Here is a 21548-nt window from a genome sequence, read left to right on the forward strand (position 1 = left end):
TCTTATATTGCTATGCCAAGACTGTTACCTTAGCCATGCCTGGTATTCCACTAGTGGTATTGTAGGATTCTTGCAATCGCATGCCGGTTGGGGTGGTTTTATTTTTTCTAGCTCGGAGGCTAGTGGCTAGCGAGTGTTTGGACTACATGGATTATGTTAGGTACATGAGTAGGGAGGTCCCTAAAGTTGATTCAGTACCTACAGTCCGGGAGTTTGCAAATGTGTTTCCTATTGATCTTCCTGGCATCCCTTCTGACTATGATATTAACTTCTCTATTGATGTAGAGACAGGTACTCATAGTAATTCCATCCACTGTATCATATGGCATCCATAGAGATCAAAGAGCTCAGTGTTCAGCTTCAACATCTTTTGGATAAGGGATTCATTCGGCCTAGTATATCACCTTGTGGGGCCTTAGTCTTGTTCGTTAAGAAGGACAGTACTCTGCATATGTGCATCGATTATAGGCAGTTAAACAAGGTAACGATGAAGAACCGTTACCCCGTGCCTAGGATTGATGACCTATTTGACCAGCTTCAGGGTGCCGTGGTGTTTTCTAAGATCTATTTGAGATCCAACTACCATCATTTAAGGATTATGGCAGCGGACGTCCCTAAGGACTTATTATGGCCATTATAAGCTCCTAGTGATATTTTTGGGTTGACTAACGCCCCTGCCATATTCATAGACTTAATTACCTGAGTGTTTAGGAAGTACATAGACTCATTCATCATAGTCTTCATCGATGATATTTTGGTATACTCGCGGAGTCGGGAGAAGGATGAGTAGCATTTGAAAGTAGTTGTCCAGACTTTAAGATATCAGCAGCTTTATGCCAAGTACTCAAAGTACAAGTTTTGGCTTGAGTCTGTAGCATTCTTGGGGCATTTGGTATCCAAGAAGGGCATTATGGTAGATCCGACAAAGCTTGAGGCTATTCGTAATTAGGCATTATTGTAGGGTACTATAGGTGCTTTGTTGAGGGGTTTTCTACTATAGCGGCATATCTAATTCAGTTGACGCACCAGGATATCCTATTTTTATGGTCGGAGGAGTATGAGAGGATCTTTCTAATGCTCAAGGAGTTTCTTACCACCGCTCCTATATTAACTCTTCCAGTTAAGGGCGAGGGATTCATTATTTTTTTGTGATGCGTTCAACGTTAGTTTGGGTTATATACTGATGCAGTAGGGCCAGGTTATTTCTTATACATAGAGGCAGCTTAAGTTGTATGAGTGCAACTACCCCACTCATGACTTGGAGTTGGCAGTAGTAGTTTTTGCGCTTTAGATTTGCAGGAACTACCTGTATAGAGTTCGATACAATATTTACACTGATAATAGGAACCTTCAGTACATTATGATCCAGAGGGATCTTAATTCGAGGCAGGACCATTGGATTGAGCTCCTAAAAGAATATGACCTCTTTATTCTCTACTATCCGAGCAAGATGAATATAGTAGCGGACACCTTGAGCTGGAAGATAGTGAGGATAGGTAGTCTAGCCTTCTTTTCTACTGTGGAGAGACCATTAGGTTTGGATATCCGTTCTTTAGCTAACCAGATGATTCATTTTGACATCACTGATTCTCAGTGTGTGTTAGCTTATTTAGGAGCTTATTCATCTCTGTTGGACTAGATTCACAGCAGCTAGTTTTAGGATGAGGAGTTAGTTGCACTTTGAGATTGGGTTTTAAGAGGTGATGTCGTTCTTATTTCATGAGTTAGACCATGCGCAGTCGACTTATAGGTAGGATATTATTTTCCCCTTATTATACTAAGCATGTTTAGGCATTCATATATTGAATTATATGAGTTTGGAGGGGTTGGGTGTCGAGCATGCTAAATTCCTAGATTTCATGCCCTAGGTGTTATTTTTGGCAAATTGTTGGACTATGCAAGCATGACTCCTATTAATATTGATCATCCATGTCTTGTGGTGAATGTCGTGCCTGTGATTATATGTTTGAGCATGTTGGGACTTAGCCTAAGCTTAGACTAGTGATTGCCTTAGACTTGCGTGAGTTTGGTGCCATTGGTCCTTAGAACTTCTCTGACGTAGTTTTAGATGATTATTTCCCTATAGACTGATATAGAAAACTTGAGTATGATAGTCTGAGCTTTAGCTAGGCAGTAACACAGCTTGTGACCTTACCTCCATAATGCCCTATTATCTTATCGATCCTGTATCGCATTGTTCTTAATTCTTAAGAATTTTCTCGATGATTCAGGTTATATTTGGTTTGGGATGGAATGGTGCTTTGATGACATGCAGTTTGGGGGTAGTTCTTGTGATGCACAGTTAGTCATTGAATCTAATTCGGTTCACTCCCCTAGCTACAGTTACCAGATTAAAGTTTCTGTTCCAACTTATTTGTGTTAGGCTCCTTAGCTACAGTTACCCATTTAAAGCCTGTAGTCTAGCTTACTTCTTATCAGGCTCCTTAGCTATAGTTACCCAGTTGAAGTCCATGGTCTAGCTTACCCGTGTTCCATACTTAGCTATAGTTGCCCAGTCGAAGTCCGTGGTCTAGCTTGCTCGTGTCGACTTATTAGCTATATTTATCCAGTTGAAGTCCATATTTTATCTTACACATGGTTCAATTCCTGATTCCCTGATGAATCTATAGTTCAATGTCTTCATCTACTCTCATATTTGGGATAAGGTATTAGGGTTCGGAAATGGTTTAGTTCAAGTCCGGTAAATGATGATATTATTGGAATCCTTTTGGCTCTGTTCATTTTACTTCAGCTTTTCTTTCCTCATGTCAGGCTTATGGGGGTCCATCCAGGTTGTTTCCTTCTACTTGTGCACAAGCATACCCGTCGTGTTTATTTAAGAATGGGGTGATTTAGCTAGATTCTTTCTATTTGTTTGTTGAGTATGTTCGTGCACATAACTATATTTACTTCTTACCATGTCTTTGGGTGTGGTTGCTTTCTCACATTTTAGTTTACTTTTGCTTATCTTTCTCAATCGGCCTATGATGCCTACTAGGTACCTGTTGTTTTGGTACTCATACTGCACTTTTCATTTATTTTTGTGATGCAGGTCCGAGTACTAGCTACTGGCATTGATTTTGATCCAGCTACAAACATGATCAGAGGTGATGGTAAGCACATTACATGTTGGATTTACCCATCTCCCTATATATATACATTTTTCCTGTTTTTTTCTTTTTAAGATAGCTCTATTTTCGTTGTCCATTTTTGGGACTTGTACTCTTTTTACTAGTAGCTCTGTACATGTGACTTCCAAGTTCTAGGAGAGATCCTTTTTATTTTTAAATATTTAGTTGCTTCCGCCCATTCATATATGCTCTTATTATTCTTTTATGGTGTTGGATTAAATTACTAGTCTCCTACCTTGACATCTTGTTACTCGCAGTTTAGGGATATGGGTCGGCTTGCCTACTGGTGGCTCATAGTTGGTGTCATCATGACCTGAGAAATTGGGTCATGATACTAGTGATCCATATTAGTATCTAACCCCTTCACTATCTTGTTTGTGGATAGTTAATACACATTGCAATGGTGTCTGACCCATAGCTCTAGTCAATCCAGATGAGGAGCTAGCTTTTAAGGGGCATGGACGAGTTAGGGGTAGGATAAAGGGTTTCCACAGAGGTCGAGGAAAAACATCACCGACCAGGGATTCGACTAAAGCTAATAATGTTCCACAAGGAGAAGTACCTCCTTCACCCCAACAAGAGGTAGAAGAGGATGTCGAAGTGGAGTTTGAGGGGGATACTGAGAAGGAGGTGAATGTTGATGTAATGACCTCCAAGGTCATTTTTGTGCTTTTGTTTATTTTTACCATTTTATCCTTTTCCGTAGCTTTTTTATAGATCTTATGTGATGTTGGGAGAGGTGACACTCTCCCCAAGGTGTTTGGTTGAGTTTGAGGTAGTTTTTCCATTCTTGAAGTTTAAGGTTTGAAAATTTTGACTTTAGTCAACATTCTAAGATTCGGGTATTGTATGAGAATTTTGACGTTTCCATCAACTCCAAAAGGTCTATTTTGGTCTAGAAAGAAAGTTGGTTTGGGTTTTGGAGTCTTTATTTTGAGTTTGTGCGAGTTGTTGTTTTAACTTTAAAGTTTTGGTCAAGTTTGACTTCGGTCAACATTTTGTGTAAATGCGCTTGGATGAAAATTATGTCAACGCGGTTAGCTTCAAAATACCAATTTTGGTCTGGAACAACCTTTGGTTTGGTTTTTGAGGTGCTCAAAATTAGTTTTAGGCTCTTTGTACATTTTGAATACTTTCATTGGACAGTGTAGACTTTGGTCAACATTTTAATAAAATAACCTCCGTTGGAAAATCTATCAATTTCGTTGAGTTCGGAATGTCATTTTCATTTGGGTAGCATAATTTGTTTTCATTCATGGGCTTTTGAATGAATTTCGGACCGCCCATTAGAGGAAATTCCATTTCCCCAAAGTTCAACACTAGCTAAACTACTGGTACAGGTGATTTGGTTCTTTGCGTTCGCGAGCTAGGTGTTACAATCGCAAAGGACTGACTCCTTTTTAATTGCGATCACAGGGATGACTGACACGATCGCGAAGGCCATTTTTGTTGGGGCTCGCAATCGCAGACATGGATCCCATGATCGTGAAGACTAAATTCACTAGCTTTTAGTGAATTAAAAAGCCCATTCTAGGAGTCTAAGTCCCATTTTGGAACATAGAAAACTTGGGTTTTTGCGATCAAATCTTAGTATTTTTCAATAATAATTGTCGCATTGTGTTGGAAATGCTTGTGGGGACATTCCGAGAACCTTTCTTGTTCTAAAAATCTTGTAAGTTTTGGTAAATTCGTTGTTTTCTTGCATTTTTTACTATTCTAGGGATTGAAATTGGTGGGGGGTTTTTGATATCTTTCGGTGCTCGAAATGTGCGCATTTTTGGGGCAAAAGTTCTTTGAGCTATTTGGGATCTTGTGATGGAGTTGGTTTTTTAATTTTGTGCGCAAGTCCTAATGTCAAACTTTGACCCAATTTTGGTTCCATCTTAATTATAGTAATATGGGTATCATTGTCTTTGTTTTGATGGGTTCTTCATTAATTTAATAGAGTGGCATCATTCTGAGGTGGCTCAGAAGGGAAAAGCTCAAGTTTAGTGGTTTGTGTGCAGTTGTAGCCTTGAGGTAGGTAATGGCTTCTTCTTATTAGACTTGGCTTGGTTGGAATTGACATATTTTGAGTGGTAATGTGATTAGATTGGTGATTTAGGTATTGATATCCTATTGAGCATTTTAGAGATGATGATTATCGTTAGAATCCATACAACTTTCTGATAGGTTATTTAAACATAGGAAGTCACTTGTTTGATTAGTTTAGTTTTACGTTGGACATTTGTTAGGATTTTAGCTTATGCTTTTGCCTTGTTTGGTTATGATATTGAAATATTGGGCCCGAGGCCGTGCTTTTGGTATACCAAAGTCTCAAGCTAGTGATACGGTGTGTTTGATGGGATTTGTATCCATCTTGAGTGATATATTATTTTTGACATGCTGCTTGTCTCATTTACCTCGCCACTATTAAAAGAATTCTTTCTAAAAGAAAGAGTAAAAGATGAGAATAGGACCTTTGGTTGATGAATAAATATGAGGGATTTAAGGAAATACGATGATATCTTACTTATAGAAATTCATGGTTGATGATCTCAAGGTATGATTCTGGGCACCCCTTTTATTGGCTTTGGGCTACACTTTATTTCATTTGATAAGCTCAAGGTGTGAATTTTGGGCGGCCCATTGATACATGTTCTGGGCTATTATTTCGATGTTGATAAGCTCGAGGTATGATTCCGGGTGGCCCCTTTTATTAATGAGCTCGAGGGTTATTTTGGGTGCTTCATGATACTTTTGGAGGATATTGTGCCATAACTATGAGTTTACAGTTGTGCCTTCTTCCGAAATTTTATGAGTTGAGATTATTGATAAGATTAAATGAATGGTTGGATTTACTTGGTTATTGTATGATCTTCCCATACCCTTTCCCACAATATAGTAGTTATATGCTAATCCCCTGTTATTATTAGTATCATCATGATGGTTATTATATATTTATTCTTTTTTCAGCTCAGTTTGCCTACAATACCTACTAAGTACCCCATGTTTTAGTACTCATATTGCACTTCTGCATCTTTTTAATGTAGTTTCCTATTTGACCCACCCCCAGCGCGTGCCTGATTATCTGTAGCGGTGCCAGATCTAGCTTGTGGTGAGTTCTCGGCGTTCAAAGACTTGCTGCTCTCCTTGTTTTGTGCTGAATATTATTTTGTAATTTGGGATAGTCAGTTCTATAATGTGTATACATATTGTCATTTTTGTACTTTGTAACTCCTATATAGGTGACACTAGGTCCAGGATTTGGTCTAGTGTCAGTTAGTTATATTTGGTCACTTTCAGGCTTTTTGAATATTTTGTATCGTATTTACATATCTATAACTTGGACCGATTTGTTTTTTTATATTTGTCTTGCTTTTGCCTTCTTATGTTATTTCTTATTTATTTAAAATGTGGTTTGACTTTCATTTGATTGGGTTTTTCTTGCCTACTCTGGGTTATAGTAGGTGTCATCATGGCACGAATTTGGGTCGTGATACAGTTGTATCAAAGCTTAGGTTCATCGGTCTCACTATTATAAGAGCAAGTGTCTAGTAGAGTCCTGTGGATCAATACAATGACATCCGTATCCAATCTTCGGGAGGCTATAGAATATTGTTTGGAACTAATTCACTATTATTGTTTCTGATCGTGCGCTAATGATGATGAACACCTCTAAATCCTATTTGTATCAGTCTTTCTCAGATGGCGAGGATGAGATCTACTCAAGGTAGATGAGGACCCCCTGCGCCTATAGATAGAACCCCAGCTTAGGGCGGGGATCGAGTGCGACACAGAGGCCAAGGAAGAGCTCAAGACACAACACCAGTACTAGAGCCAAATATAGAGGTTGAGAAGTTCGAGCCTCAGTCGGCGGAGGATCATCCATGTTATACCCTGTACTTTTGTACCTTGAAAGGTTCTTAAGCTTCTTAGAAGTCAGCATGTGAGCCGGATAATCTATAACGCTACTAAACAACTCTAAGGAAGGGAGAATGTGACACCCTATAGTAGGAAAGATTGGAAATATAGTTATAAGAATCCAGAAGAAGTTGGAGGCAAAGTAATGAGTCGTAGGACTCGACTTATGTACGTAAGCTACCAATTTGAAAATCTTACATTCATAAGCTACTTGAGTTCATACCAAGCTTGTAGTTAAATCAAAGTTGGATAGTGTGTTGTGATTGTGGTGTTGCAGTTGCAGATGGTTTGGTTATGTGGTACAGGGCTGGAAGGTGTTTTAAAAAGGGTGTGGGTGTGTCACGACCCAACCCCATGGGCCGCGACTGGGGTCCGACCTGGACCTCCATATACGTAACTTTCAAATATAACCAAATTGAACTATGGGTAATGTTATAAAACACCCAAAACCCCAATAGGTCAAAACTTTTTCACGTTCATGTAGCCTCCTTCATTCGTATCGTATCATGAAAGAGAATGCAAGCCGATAAGGCTGCCATAACGTAAAAACATTAACAACGTGTCATATAGGCACAACCAAAATAAACTCATGAACAACCCATACATACATATGTCTACAGACCTTTAAGAATGGTAACGGTAACATATGGCGGGACAGGGCCCCCATCGTACTCCTGAATAAAGAAATACATATATACATCGAAGGACTAGTACAAAAAAACTAGGTTCCAGAATAGTAGAGCACCTCCAATCATAGGTGAGTAGAAATCCGAAGCTGGCGGATATCTGAACTGAACATCTGTACCTGCGGGCATGAAACGCAGCCCCCCAAATAAAGGGGGGTCAGTACGATACATGTACTGAGTATATAAGCATAACATAATTGAAACAACAACTAAAACAGGGATGCAGGAAATCAAGTATAGCATTTAATAGGGTACTGTACCTGCACCTCACAAAATAAAGTCTTGTATACCAATATCACGTACTGTATCCAGCCCGCACAGGGACTTAGTATTACAAATACATCCTCTATCACGATAGGCATATGCACATTGTTAGCACTATGGAACGTACAACTCGATCCATATATATAGCAAGCACATGTCGAGGAATGATGGCCCAATCCATATAATGCATAATAATGATAATAATACCGAGGAACGACAGCCCGATCCATATGTCACATGATAATGCCGAGGTATGATGGCCCGATCCATATATTACATGATGATGCTGAGGTACGATGGACTGATCCATATATGACATGATGATGCCGAGGTACGACGGCCCGATCCGTATAATGCATAATAATGCCGAGGTACGACGGCCTGATCCGTATAATGCATAATAATGCTGAGGTACGATGGCCCGATCCATATATAATGTAATATGCATATACATACATGTAGAACTCAGTAGCATATCAACTATCCCTCAACCATTATCGTAAAATATGCCCAAGAACCCCAGGTTTAGGAGCTTACACATCCAATCACTATTCAGCCTATAGAAGGCTTGAGGGTCGTAGTTTAACTACTTTAAGGCCTTTAACATTTAGGAGTGAGTACAAGTCCTGAGTCACATCCAGAGCCTGTAAATGGAACTGTCTCTAACTTATATCGTACATCGTTTCACTTACATTAAGCCATTTCAAGGAAGAGTGAGGGATAGGCTTCACGTGTATTACTTTTCTATCACGTAAAAGGCTTACAAGACCATAACTCAACCCATCGCGGGAGTTCTAACATCAAGAAGTGAATAAGATTAATGAATCATGCTCGGGATTCTACGAATGGGACTATCTCCACATTACATATACCAACCACTTATGGCTAAGACATGCCAAAAGAAAAGAAGATAAATTTACATACTTATGCCAAAAACATGCCAAAAGAAAGCTTCACATATCTCGTATGGACTTCTTTCAATCATGTCCACATCGTCCTCCTCCGAACCTATTTAACATGGAAGAAATGCGAGTATCAACAACCTTAACTTTTCAGTGCCCTCAGTTGCACCTTAGTATTCATGGAACCTATTTCCTTATTCGTCTCCTCGACTAGTTCTTTAATTAGTTAAGGCGTTAACAAATATTGGGCAGCACCTCCCCTATAAAGTGCCCTATCCGAATTTCCGATTACATCCCTAATCACTACAGCCAACCAACAACAACACCCTGCAGCATATATACACATGAAACATGGCGACATCACACAACACAAGCTCCAAACAACCTACTGAAAATTACGACACCAAAATAGGGTTCTAGTCTTTATTTCGCAAGCCTTTATTTATACAAAATGAGGGATCGTGTGGATGCTACCAGAAGAAACTACACCCCTTTTAGAACACCTTTAGGCCCTGTAACAAGCCCCCACACACCTGAAATAGTACACCACAATCACAATACTTTACTTCGACGACAATTCAACTATAGGGGCTCCAATTTAGTTTGTTTCAAACGTCAAGCATTTCTATGATGTTTTCACATTTCCAGCCACTTAAACAACATATAATACACTTCATAAAAACACCATAAATACCATTTTTTAAAGGAAAACCCTTACCTTAACCTAAACTCGTCAAACTCGCCAAAAGTATCAAAGCGTGGATTCTGGACAGCCTACTGTCTTGTATTGTCGCTTAGTTTCGAAGGGGTAATTGAGGGAAACAGGATTTGTGTCCTCAATAAAAGTTATATACATGTGTCTTAGGTTCGCAAACAATTTATAATCACCCCTACAACACTTTTGTATAAAATGATATGCCCAAAATACCCACAGCAGTCCTTGTAGAATTTTTAAAACGAAATCTGGGCAGTACCTCCTCTACACTTCATCACCCTTTTTCGAGAGACTAAAAGAAAACCTGGATTTTAAAGTCTAAATTAAAGTTATAGACTTATAAAATACCTTTCCAAAACATATTGAACCACCCAAAACGAAGCTGTACACAAGAATTTATACCAATATTACTAACAACAGTCCTATTCAAAAATGGGTTTGTTACTAGCTCTTGACGTTTCCCCCTTCAACTTTCTCTTATTTATTTCCAAGTGTAAACTGAAACCATTGTTCCGTATGCATCCTAAGACACATGTATATACCCCCACATGGTTGAAAAACATTGTAGATAATTAATTCACGGTGGAAATTGTGGCTGCCTTGCTCCTTGTGTTCTTCACATTTTTTTCCTTTCTTTTGGCTGTAGATTTGGATGAAAAATGTGACTAAGAGTCACTTAACACATATATATACACCTCTTTAGAAGGTGCCACATGGAAGCCCCCTAGGGTGACACGTGGCAGACTCCTAGGGTGCCACCTCAACTTATTCGGCCAATCACATGCTGCCATGTGGCCGTGGGGTCCACCCCAAGCTGCTGCATCACCTACTTAACCCTAATTAGGTGCATCACCTACTGGTCCAAGTAGGTGCATCACCTACTTTCTTTGAGTAGGCGCGTCATTTCCTTATTTCTCTTTCGTGAGCTCATAATACCGTCTTATTTCAAGAGCGTATGCACTCCTTGCTACTTAAGCTCAACACGTACTCCAATAGCTTAAGTACGTAAGACGTACAAGTTGGTAGCTTACTCAAGTGAGTCGAGTCCCACGACTTGTTATTTTTGCCCCCAATTTGTTACAAATCCTTATAGCCCTATTTCCAACCTTCACTTTTATGGGGCGTCACATTCTCCCTTCCTTAGAGTTGTTTGATAGCGTTATAGATTATCCGACTCACATGATGACTTCTAAGAAACTTAAGAAGCTTAAGAAGCATTCCAAGGTACCAAAGTATGGGGTGTAATAGGGTGCTTCTGGTTCCACACGACCCTCTATTTTGTATGGTTAAAGGTTTTATAAAACAAAGGTTAAAAACTCTATTTTGGTATCATAGTTTTGAGCAAGTTGGTTGGAGTTTATATTATGTAATGTTGAAGTGATTTTACTTGTATATATGCTTCTTCTTGTTGTTGTTAGTTGGCTGTGGTAATTAAGGATGTAGTTGGAAGTTTGGATAGGGAAATTTATAGGGGAGATGCTGCTCGATTTTTGGTAACTTCGGAACTAGAAATAAACTAGTCGAGGGAAATGGATAAGGAAACAATTCCTGTGGATACTTGGTTGTAGAGTTGGAAATTGGAAAGTGAAAGTTTATTAATCTTTGTATTACTCTCATGTTAAATAGGTTCAAAAGACAACGAGGAGAACGTGGTTAAGAGTAATCCATAAGAGGTATGTGAAGCTACCTTCTTTCTCTTGGCATGTTTTTGGCATAGGTATGTAAAGTTATCCCTTGCTTCTCTTGGTATGCTTTGAGATAAGTATTACATGATGTAAGTTTTGGGGGTTATCCCATCCATAAACCTCCGAGCATGATTTATGACTCTTATCTACTTCCTAATGTTAGAACTTCCATAATAATGGAGCTATGGCTCTCAAGCCTTCTATATGATGGAGAGTAGTAAAAAAATGTGAAGCTATATTCCTTTCTTTGGCATGGTCTTTATGAAACAAATATATGATTTTTATATGCTTCCAAGTAAATTCCTATTCTTAGATCCACTTGGATGGCCAATGTTTTAGATTTCCAAAGGTTCTATTTTGATGCAATCCATAGTAACATTCAAAAGGTACTTGATATGGTGCTTGTCTTGAGTTGAATGATAACTCATTTTGATCATTTCATCGAGTCTTAAATATGATTTAAATTTCATTTAGTTTCTCACTACTCTACTCGTGGAGGCCTCAATGCTTTCTTCACTGATCTCGGGCCAGGAGATACATGATCATGCGTACTTCTCTGCCTTGTTCTCCATGCCCCAATGTGAGGGGGCAGTACGCCCTATACATGGGTTGTGGAGTTATGTTGTCCCATGTACACATATGTTGATGTCTGATGATATGATATGATATAATATGACCATCTGATATGATATGATCTATTACAGAGATATTTCCTACTCTGAAGTTATGTTATGCTATGGCACCGATAACGGGATAGCGACCATATTTTGTTCACCACATTCCGTAATGAGGATGGATATGACATATGTTTTTGCACGTGCATTATCTATGTTTGTGTTAAGTATTTTGACATTCTGCATATTTTGCTCATTTTCTGCATATTCTGTTCTGCTTATGACTTTATTTATTACAGTCCATGCTTTATATATTCAGTACATTTTCCGTACTGACCCCCTTTCTTTGGGGGCTACGTTACATGCCTGCAAGTACAGATGTTGGTTTTGCTGACCTGTTTGCTTAGGACATCCACTCTATTGTTTGATAGTGCTCCTTTGTCCGGAGCCCATATTTTGGAACTGACCTTTCTGTAGCCTATATATATACGTTGGTCAAGGGTACGACGGGGCCCTATCTAGTCATATGATTATGCTATTGTTCTATATAGGTCTGTAGATATGTATTTGTGGGTTCTGTATATGTTTTGGGCTTTTGTGTTCCGTGACGGCCTTATGGCCTTCGTGTGCTACATCTGCTTTCATATGCTCCTTAGCGACCTTTTTTGATTTCTATATTTGTTTCTTCTGCTAACATGCTAAGTGGGGCTAAGGGTACATAGGGTGCCTAGCTCGGGCACTAGTCATGGCCTACGGAGTGGGTCATGACAATCCAACCCAACCCCCACCTGGATTTGTGGCCATGCTAGTGTTACAAGATACTCTAGCCCATGTCCTCACCTTTATGGAGGGTATGTCCCAAGCAGGGACACTACTTAGCACTTTAGTCGAACCCTAGGTCTGAAAGGAGGCTCATACTTCAGGGTAGGCAGGGGCATAGTATGATCCAGCCCTGTTCTACAGCCTACTACTACAACTCCCTGTCCAGTGATTTAGCCTATTTTCATAGTTGTTCAGCACATGGCAGCTAGACCGGTTATGACTATGAAGGAGCAAAAGATTTATAAAATATCTTCCAAAACTGAGTAGTGAATTAAGCACCTCTATCTGAGATGATAGGAAAAGAGACTCCATGAATTCTTGCTATCTCACAAAGGTACAGTCTGGCATAATTCTCAGTAGAATCTGTAGTCTTAATAGGAAAGAAGTGGGCTGATTTTGTCATCTAATCTACGATCACCGAAATTGAGTCATGATGTCTGCGAGATTGCGGTAAACCTGTAACAAAATCCATGTTGATCATCTTCCATTTCCACTCTGGAAACTCTATATTCTGAGCTACACCACAAGGCCTTTGATCCTCAACTTGACTTATTAACAATTTAGGCACTTAGAAACAAAGTCTGCAATAACACTCTTCATACCAATCCACCAATAGACTTCTCTCAAGTCATGGTATATCTTGGTTGACCCTGGATGAATCAAATATCTAAAGCTATGAGCTCCGGCTATGATTCTTTCTCAGAGACCATCAACATTCAGCACATAGTCCACTTTAATACCTCAACATACCATCTCCCCTTTTGGTAAAACCCATCACTTTTTTGCTTGTGAACATCTTCCTTTAATTTTAGTAAGATGGGGTCTTCGTCTTGCTTTTCCTTCACTTCTACCACTACTAATGAATCAGCCCCATTCTAAACAATGACACCATCATTATCTGATTCCATAAGGCAAACTCCAAAATGTGCAAGTCTATGCATATCCTTAGCTAATTTTTTCTTCTCCTCTTCCACATGAGAATTACTCCCTATGGATAACCTTCTAAGAGAATCAACAACAACATTAGCTTTACTTGGATGGTAGAGAATGTTCATGTCACAATCCTTGAGCAACTCAAGCCATCTCCTATGCCTCAAGTTCAACTCTTTCTGAATAAAAACATACTGAAGACTTTTGTGGTGAGTGAACACATCCACATACACACCATATAGATAGTGACACCATATTTTCCAAGAAAATACTATTGTTGCCAACTCTACACCATGAATCGGATAATTTATCTCGTGGACCTTAAGTTTCCTGGAAGCATGAGCTATAACTTTATATCTATGCATCAAAACACAACCCAATCCAACTCTGGATGCATCATAATAGATAATTAATTTAGTTTTCCACTCTTGAAAATTTTTTGTACAAGCATCAGACTATTAGAGCATAGTCTTCTTCTGAGTCAAAGTCAATGGGGATGATAGTTGTTAGTTGGCTGTGGTAATTAAGGATGTAGTTGGAAGTTTTGATAGGGAAATTTATAGGGGAGATGCTGCCCGATTTTTGGTAACTTCAGAACTAGAAATAAACTAGTCGAGGGAAATGGATAAGGAAACAATTCCTGTGGATACTTGGTTGTAGAGTTGGAAATTGGAAAGTGAAAGTTTATTAATCTTTGTATTACTCTCATGTTAAATAGGTTCAAAAGACAACGAGGAGAACGTGGTTAAGAGTAATCCATAAGAGGTATGTGAAGCTACCTTCTTTCTCTTGGCATGTTTTTGGCATAGGTATGTAAAGTTATCCCTTGCTTCTCTTGGTATGCTTTGAGATAAGTATTACATGATGTAAGTTTTGGGGGTTATCCCATCCATAAACCTCCGAGCATGATTTATGACTCTTATCTACTTCCTAATGTTAGAACTTCCATAATAATGGAGCTATGGCTCTCAAGCCTTCTATATGATGGAGAGTAGTAAAAAAATGTGAAGCTATCTTCCTTTCTTTGGCATGGTCTTTATGAAACAAATATATGATTTTTATATGCTTCCAAGTAAATTCCTATTCTTAGATCCACTTGGATGGCCAATGTTTTAGATTTCCAAAGGTTCTATTTTGATGCAATCCATAGTAACATTCAAAAGGTACTTGATATGGTGCTTGTCTTGAGTTGAATGATAACTCATTTTGATCATTTCATCGAGTCTTAAATATGATTTAAATTGCATTTAGTTTCTCACTACTCTACTCGTGGAGGCCTCAATGCTTTCTTCACTGAGCCCGGGCCAGGAGATACATGATCATGCGTACTTCTCTGCCTTATTCTCCATGCCCCAATGTGAGGGGGCAGTACGCCCTATACATGGGTTGTGGAGTTATGTTGTGCCATGTACACATATGTTGATGTCTGATGATATGATATGATATAATATGACCATCTGATATGATATGATCTATTACAGAGATATTTCCTACTCTGAAGTTATGTTATGCTATGGCACCGATAACGGGATAGCGACCATATTTTGTTCACCACATTCCGTAATGAGGATGGATATGACATATGTTTTTGCACGTGCATTATCTATGTTTGTGTTAAGTATTTTGACATTCTGCATATTTTGCTCATTTTCTGCATATTCTGTTCTGCTTATGACTTTATTTATTACAGTCCATGCTTTATATATTCAGTACATTTTCCGTACTGACCCCCTTTCTTTGGGGGCTACGTTACATGCCTGCAAGTACAGATGTTGGTTTTGCTGACCTGTTTGCTTAGGACATCCACTCTATTGTTTGATAGTGCTCCTTTGTCCGGAGCCCATATTTTGGAACTGACCTTTCTGTAGCCTATATATATATGTTGGTCAAGGGTACGACGGGGCCCTATCTAGTCATATGATTATGCTATTGTTCTATATAGGTCTGTAGATATGTATTTGTGGGTTCTGTATATGTTTTGGGCTTTTGTGTTCCGTGACGGCCTTATGGCCTTCGTGTGCTACATCTGCTTTCATATGCTCCTTAGCGACCTTTTTTGATTTCTATATTTGTTTCTTCTGCTAACATGCTAAGTGGGGCTAAGGGTACATAGGGTGCCTAGCTCGGGCACTAGTCATGGCCTACGGAGTGGGTCATGACAATCCAACCCAACCCCCACCTGGATTTGTGGCCATGCTAGTGTTACAAGATACTCTAGCCCATGTCCTCACCTTTATGGAGGGTATGTCCCAAGCAGGGACACTACTTAGCACTTTAGTCGAACCCTAGGTCTGAAAGGAGGCTCATACTTCAGGGTAGGCAGGGGCATAGTATGATCCAGCCCTGTTCTACAGCCTACTACTACAACTCCCTGTCCAGTGATTTAGCCTATTTTCATAGTTGTTCAGCACATGGCAGCTAGACCGGTTATGACTATGAAGGAGCAAAAGATTTATAAAATATCTTCCAAAACTGAGTAGTGAATTAAGCACCTCTATCTGAGATGATAGGAAAAGAGACTCCATGAATTCTTGCTATCTCACAAAGGTACAGTCTGGCATAATTCTCAGTAGAATCTGTAGTCTTAATAGGAAAGAAGTGGGCTGATTTTGTCATCTAATCTACGATCACCGAAATTGAGTCATGATGTCTGCGAGATTGCGGTAAACCTGTAACAAAATCCATGTTGATCATCTTCCATTTCCACTCTGGAAACTCTATATTCTGAGCTACACCACAAGGCCTTTGATCCTCAACTTGACTTATTAACAATTTAGGCACTTAGAAACAAAGTCTGCAATAACACTCTTCATACCAATCCACCAATAGACTTCTCTCAAGTCATGGTATATCTTGGTTGACCCTGGATGAATCAAATATCTAAAGCTATGAGCTCCGGCTATGATTCTTTCTCAGAGACCATCAACATTCAGCACATAGTCCACTTTAATACCTCAACATACCATCTCCCCTTTTGGTAAAACCCATCACTTTTTTGCTTGTGAACATCTTCCTTTAATTTTAGTAAGATGGGGTCTTCGTCTTGCTTTTCCTTCACTTCTACCACTACTAATGAATCAGCCCCATTCTAAACAATGACACCATCATTATCTGATTCCATAAGGCAAACTCCAAAATGTGCAAGTCTATGCATATCCTTAGCTAATTTTTTCTTCTCCTCTTCCACATGAGAATTACTCCCTATGGATAACCTTCTAAGAGAATCAACAACAACATTAGCTTTACTTGGATGGTAGAGAATGTTCATGTCACAATCCTTGAGCAACTCAAGCCATCTCCTATGCCTCAAGTTCAACTCTTTCTGAATAAAAACATACTGAAGACTTTTGTGGTGAGTGAACACATCCACATACACACCATATAGATAGTGACACCATATTTTCCAAGAAAATACTATTGTTGCCAACTCTACACCATGAATCGGATAATTTATCTCGTGGACCTTAAGTTTCCTGGAAGCATGAGCTATAACTTTATATCTATGCATCAAAACACAACCCAATCCAACTCTGGATGCATCATAATAGATAATTAATTTAGTTTTCCACTCTTGAAAATTTTTTGTACAAGCATCAGACTATTAGAGCATAGTCTTCTTCTGAGTCAAAGTCAATGGGGATGATAGTTGTTAGTTGGCTGTGGTAATTAAGGATGTAGTTGGAAGTTTTGATAGGGAAATTTATAGGGGAGATGCTGCCCGATTTTTGGTAACTTCAGAACTAGAAATAAACTAGTCGAGGGAAATGGATAAGGAAACAATTCCTGTGGATACTTGGTTGTAGAGTTGGAAATTGGAAAGTGAAAGTTTATTAATCTTTGTATTACTCTCATGTTAAATAGGTTCAAAAGACAACGAGGAGAACGTGGTTAAGAGTAATCCATAAGAGGTATGTGAAGCTACCTTCTTTCTCTTGGCATGTTTTTGGCATAGGTATGTAAAGTTATCCCTTGCTTCTCTTGGTATGCTTTGAGATAAGTATTACATGATGTAAGTTTTGGGGGTTATCCCATCCATAAACCTCCGAGCATGATTTATGACTCTTATCTACTTCCTAATGTTAGAACTTCCATAATAATGGAGCTATGGCTCTCAAGCCTTCTATATGATGGAGAGTAGTAAAAAAATGTGAAGCTATCTTCCTTTCTTTGGCATGGTCTTTATGAAACAAATATATGATTTTTATATGCTTCCAAGTAAATTCCTATTCTTAGATCCACTTGGATGGCCAATGTTTTAGATTTCCAAAGGTTCTATTTTGATGCAATCCATAGTAACATTCAAAAGGTACTTGATATGGTGCTTGTCTTGAGTTGAATGATAACTCATTTTGATCATTTCATCGAGTCTTAAATATGATTTAAATTGCATTTAGTTTCTCACTACTCTACTCGTGGAGGCCTCAATGCTTTCTTCACTGAGCCCGGGCCAGGAGATACATGATCATGCGTACTTCTCTGCCTTATTCTCCATGCCCCAATGTGAGGGGGCAGTACGCCCTATACATGGGTTGTGGAGTTATGTTGTGCCATGTACACATATGTTGATGTCTGATGATATGATATGATATAATATGACCATCTGATATGATATGATCTATTACAGAGATATTTCCTACTCTGAAGTTATGTTATGCTATGGCACCGATAACGGGATAGCGACCATATTTTGTTCACCACATTCCGTAATGAGGATGGATATGACATATGTTTTTGCACGTGCATTATCTATGTTTGTGTTAAGTATTTTGACATTCTGCATATTTTGCTCATTTTCTGCATATTCTGTTCTGCTTATGACTTTATTTATTACAGTCCATGCTTTATATATTCAGTACATTTTCCGTACTGACCCCCTTTCTTTGGGGGCTACGTTACATGCCTGCAAGTACAGATGTTGGTTTTGCTGACCTGTTTGCTTAGGACATCCACTCTATTGTTTGATAGTGCTCCTTTGTCCGGAGCCCATATTTTGGAACTGACCTTTCTGTAGCCTATATATATATGTTGGTCAAGGGTACGACGGGGCCCTATCTAGTCATATGATTATGCTATTGTTCTATATAGGTCTGTAGATATGTATTTGTGGGTTCTGTATATGTTTTGGGCTTTTGTGTTCCGTGACGGCCTTATGGCCTTCGTGTGCTACATCTGCTTTCATATGCTCCTTAGCGACCTTTTTTGATTTCTATATTTGTTTCTTCTGCTAACATGCTAAGTGGGGCTAAGGGTACATAGGGTGCCTAGCTCGGGCACTAGTCATGGCCTACGGAGTGGGTCATGACAATCCAACCCAACCCCCACCTGGATTTGTGGCCATGCTAGTGTTACAAGATACTCTAGCCCATGTCCTCACCTTTATGGAGGGTATGTCCCAAGCAGGGACACTACTTAGCACTTTAGTCGAACCCTAGGTCTGAAAGGAGGCTCATACTTCAGGGTAGGCAGGGGCATAGTATGATCCAGCCCTGTTCTACAGCCTACTACTACAACTCCCTGTCCAGTGATTTAGCCTATTTTCATAGTTGTTCAGCACATGGCAGCTAGACCGGTTATGACTATGAAGGAGCAAAAGATTTATAAAATATCTTCCAAAACTGAGTAGTGAATTAAGCACCTCTATCTGAGATGATAGGAAAAGAGACTCCATGAATTCTTGCTATCTCACAAAGGTACAGTCTGGCATAATTCTCAGTAGAATCTGTAGTCTTAATAGGAAAGAAGTGGGCTGATTTTGTCATCTAATCTACGATCACCGAAATTGAGTCATGATGTCTGCGAGATTGCGGTAAACCTGTAACAAAATCCATGTTGATCATCTTCCATTTCCACTCTGGAAACTCTATATTCTGAGCTACACCACAAGGCCTTTGATCCTCAACTTGACTTATTAACAATTTAGGCACTTAGAAACAAAGTCTGCAATAACACTCTTCATACCAATCCACCAATAGACTTCTCTCAAGTCATGGTATATCTTGGTTGACCCTGGATGAATCAAATATCTAAAGCTATGAGCTCCGGCTATGATTCTTTCTCAGAGACCATCAACATTCAGCACATAGTCCACTTTAATACCTCAACATACCATCTCCCCTTTTGGTAAAACCCATCACTTTTTTGCTTGTGAACATCTTCCTTTAATTTTAGTAAGATGGGGTCTTCGTCTTGCTTTTCCTTCACTTCTACCACTACTAATGAATCAGCCCCATTCTAAACAATGACACCATCATTATCTGATTCCATAAGGCAAACACCAAAATGTGCAAGTCTATGCATATCCTTAGCTAATTTTTTCTTCTCCTCTTCCACATGAGAATTACTCCCTATGGATAACCTTCTAAGAGAATCAACAACAACATTAGCTTTACTTGGATGGTAGAGAATGTTCATGTCACAATCCTTGAGCAACTCAAGCCATCTCCTATGCCTCAAGTTCAACTCTTTCTGAATAAAAACATACTGAAGACTTTTGTGGTGAGTGAACACATCCACATACACACCATATAGATAGTGACACCATATTTTCCAAGAAAATACTATTGTTGCCAACTCTACACCATGAATCGGATAATTTATCTCGTGGACCTTAAGTTTCCTGGAAGCATGAGCTATAACTTTATATCTATGCATCAAAACACAACCCAATCCAACTCTGGATGCATCATAATAGATAATTAATTTAGTTTTCCACTCTTGAAAATTTTTTGTACAAGCATCAGACTATTAGAACATAGTCTTCTTCTGAGTCAAAGTCAATGGGGATGATATAGATGAGAATCCCTCTATAAATCTTTTATAGAAATCAACCAAACCTATGAAACTTCTTATGTCAGTCAAGGATGTGAGTCTAGACTAATTCTTTAAAGCCTCAATCTTTTGCGAATCAATTTCAATATATTCACTAGAAAAAATGTGGCCCACGAATGCCACAAACGCAAGCCAAAACTCATACTTAAAAATTTTTACATACAACTCCCTATCCTTAAGAGTTTGGAGAACAATTCTGAGATGGTTGGCATGCTCCTCCTCCTTTCTAGGGTAGATCAAAATGTCATAGGTAAAAATGATAACAAACATGTCTAGATACTATTTAAACACTTTTTTCATAAGATCCATGAATGTTGTAAGAGCATTAGTCAAACCAAAGTACATAACAACAAACTCGTAATGACCATATCAGGTTTGAAAAACTGTCTTTGGGATGTCACTTTCTCCTACTTTCAACTGATGATAGCTTGATCTGAGGTCTATCTGAGAAAAACAAGTGGCACCCTGAAGTTGGTCGAATAGGTTATCAATTCTTGGAAGAGGATACTTATTCTTTATGGTGACCTTGTTTAACTGAAGGTAGTCAATATACATTCTAAAGGAACAATCTTTCTTTTGCACGAATAGGATAGGAGCCCTCCACGGTGTGACACTAGGCCTAATGAAACCCTTATCAAGAAAATATTTAAATTTCTCTTTTAATTTTTTCAACTCGGTTGGAGCCATTCTATATGGCGGAATAGAGATAGGTTGTGTATCAGGAAGAATATTTATTTTAGAGTATATCTCCCTATCGGAAGGGACTCCAGGTAAATTATTGACAGATTTTAGGAAATTCCTTTATGATAGAAACTGATTGAAGGGATGGTGTCTCCACACTATCATCTTTAACTTGAATAATATATTAGATACACCCCATAGAAACTAACTTTCCAACCTTAATATATGAAATGGAATAACCCTTAGGCACTGCTGGACTACCCTCCGAATTAATAACTAGCTCATTTAGAAAATGAAATTTGAAAACTAGAGTTCTACAATCAATTGATGTATAACAAGCATAGAGCCAGTCCATACATAGAATGACATCGAAATCTACCATGTTAA

This window comes from Solanum dulcamara, chromosome 5 (assembly GCF_947179165.1).
Source record: "Solanum dulcamara chromosome 5, daSolDulc1.2, whole genome shotgun sequence".
Lineage (NCBI taxonomy): Eukaryota > Viridiplantae > Streptophyta > Magnoliopsida > Solanales > Solanaceae > Solanum > Solanum dulcamara.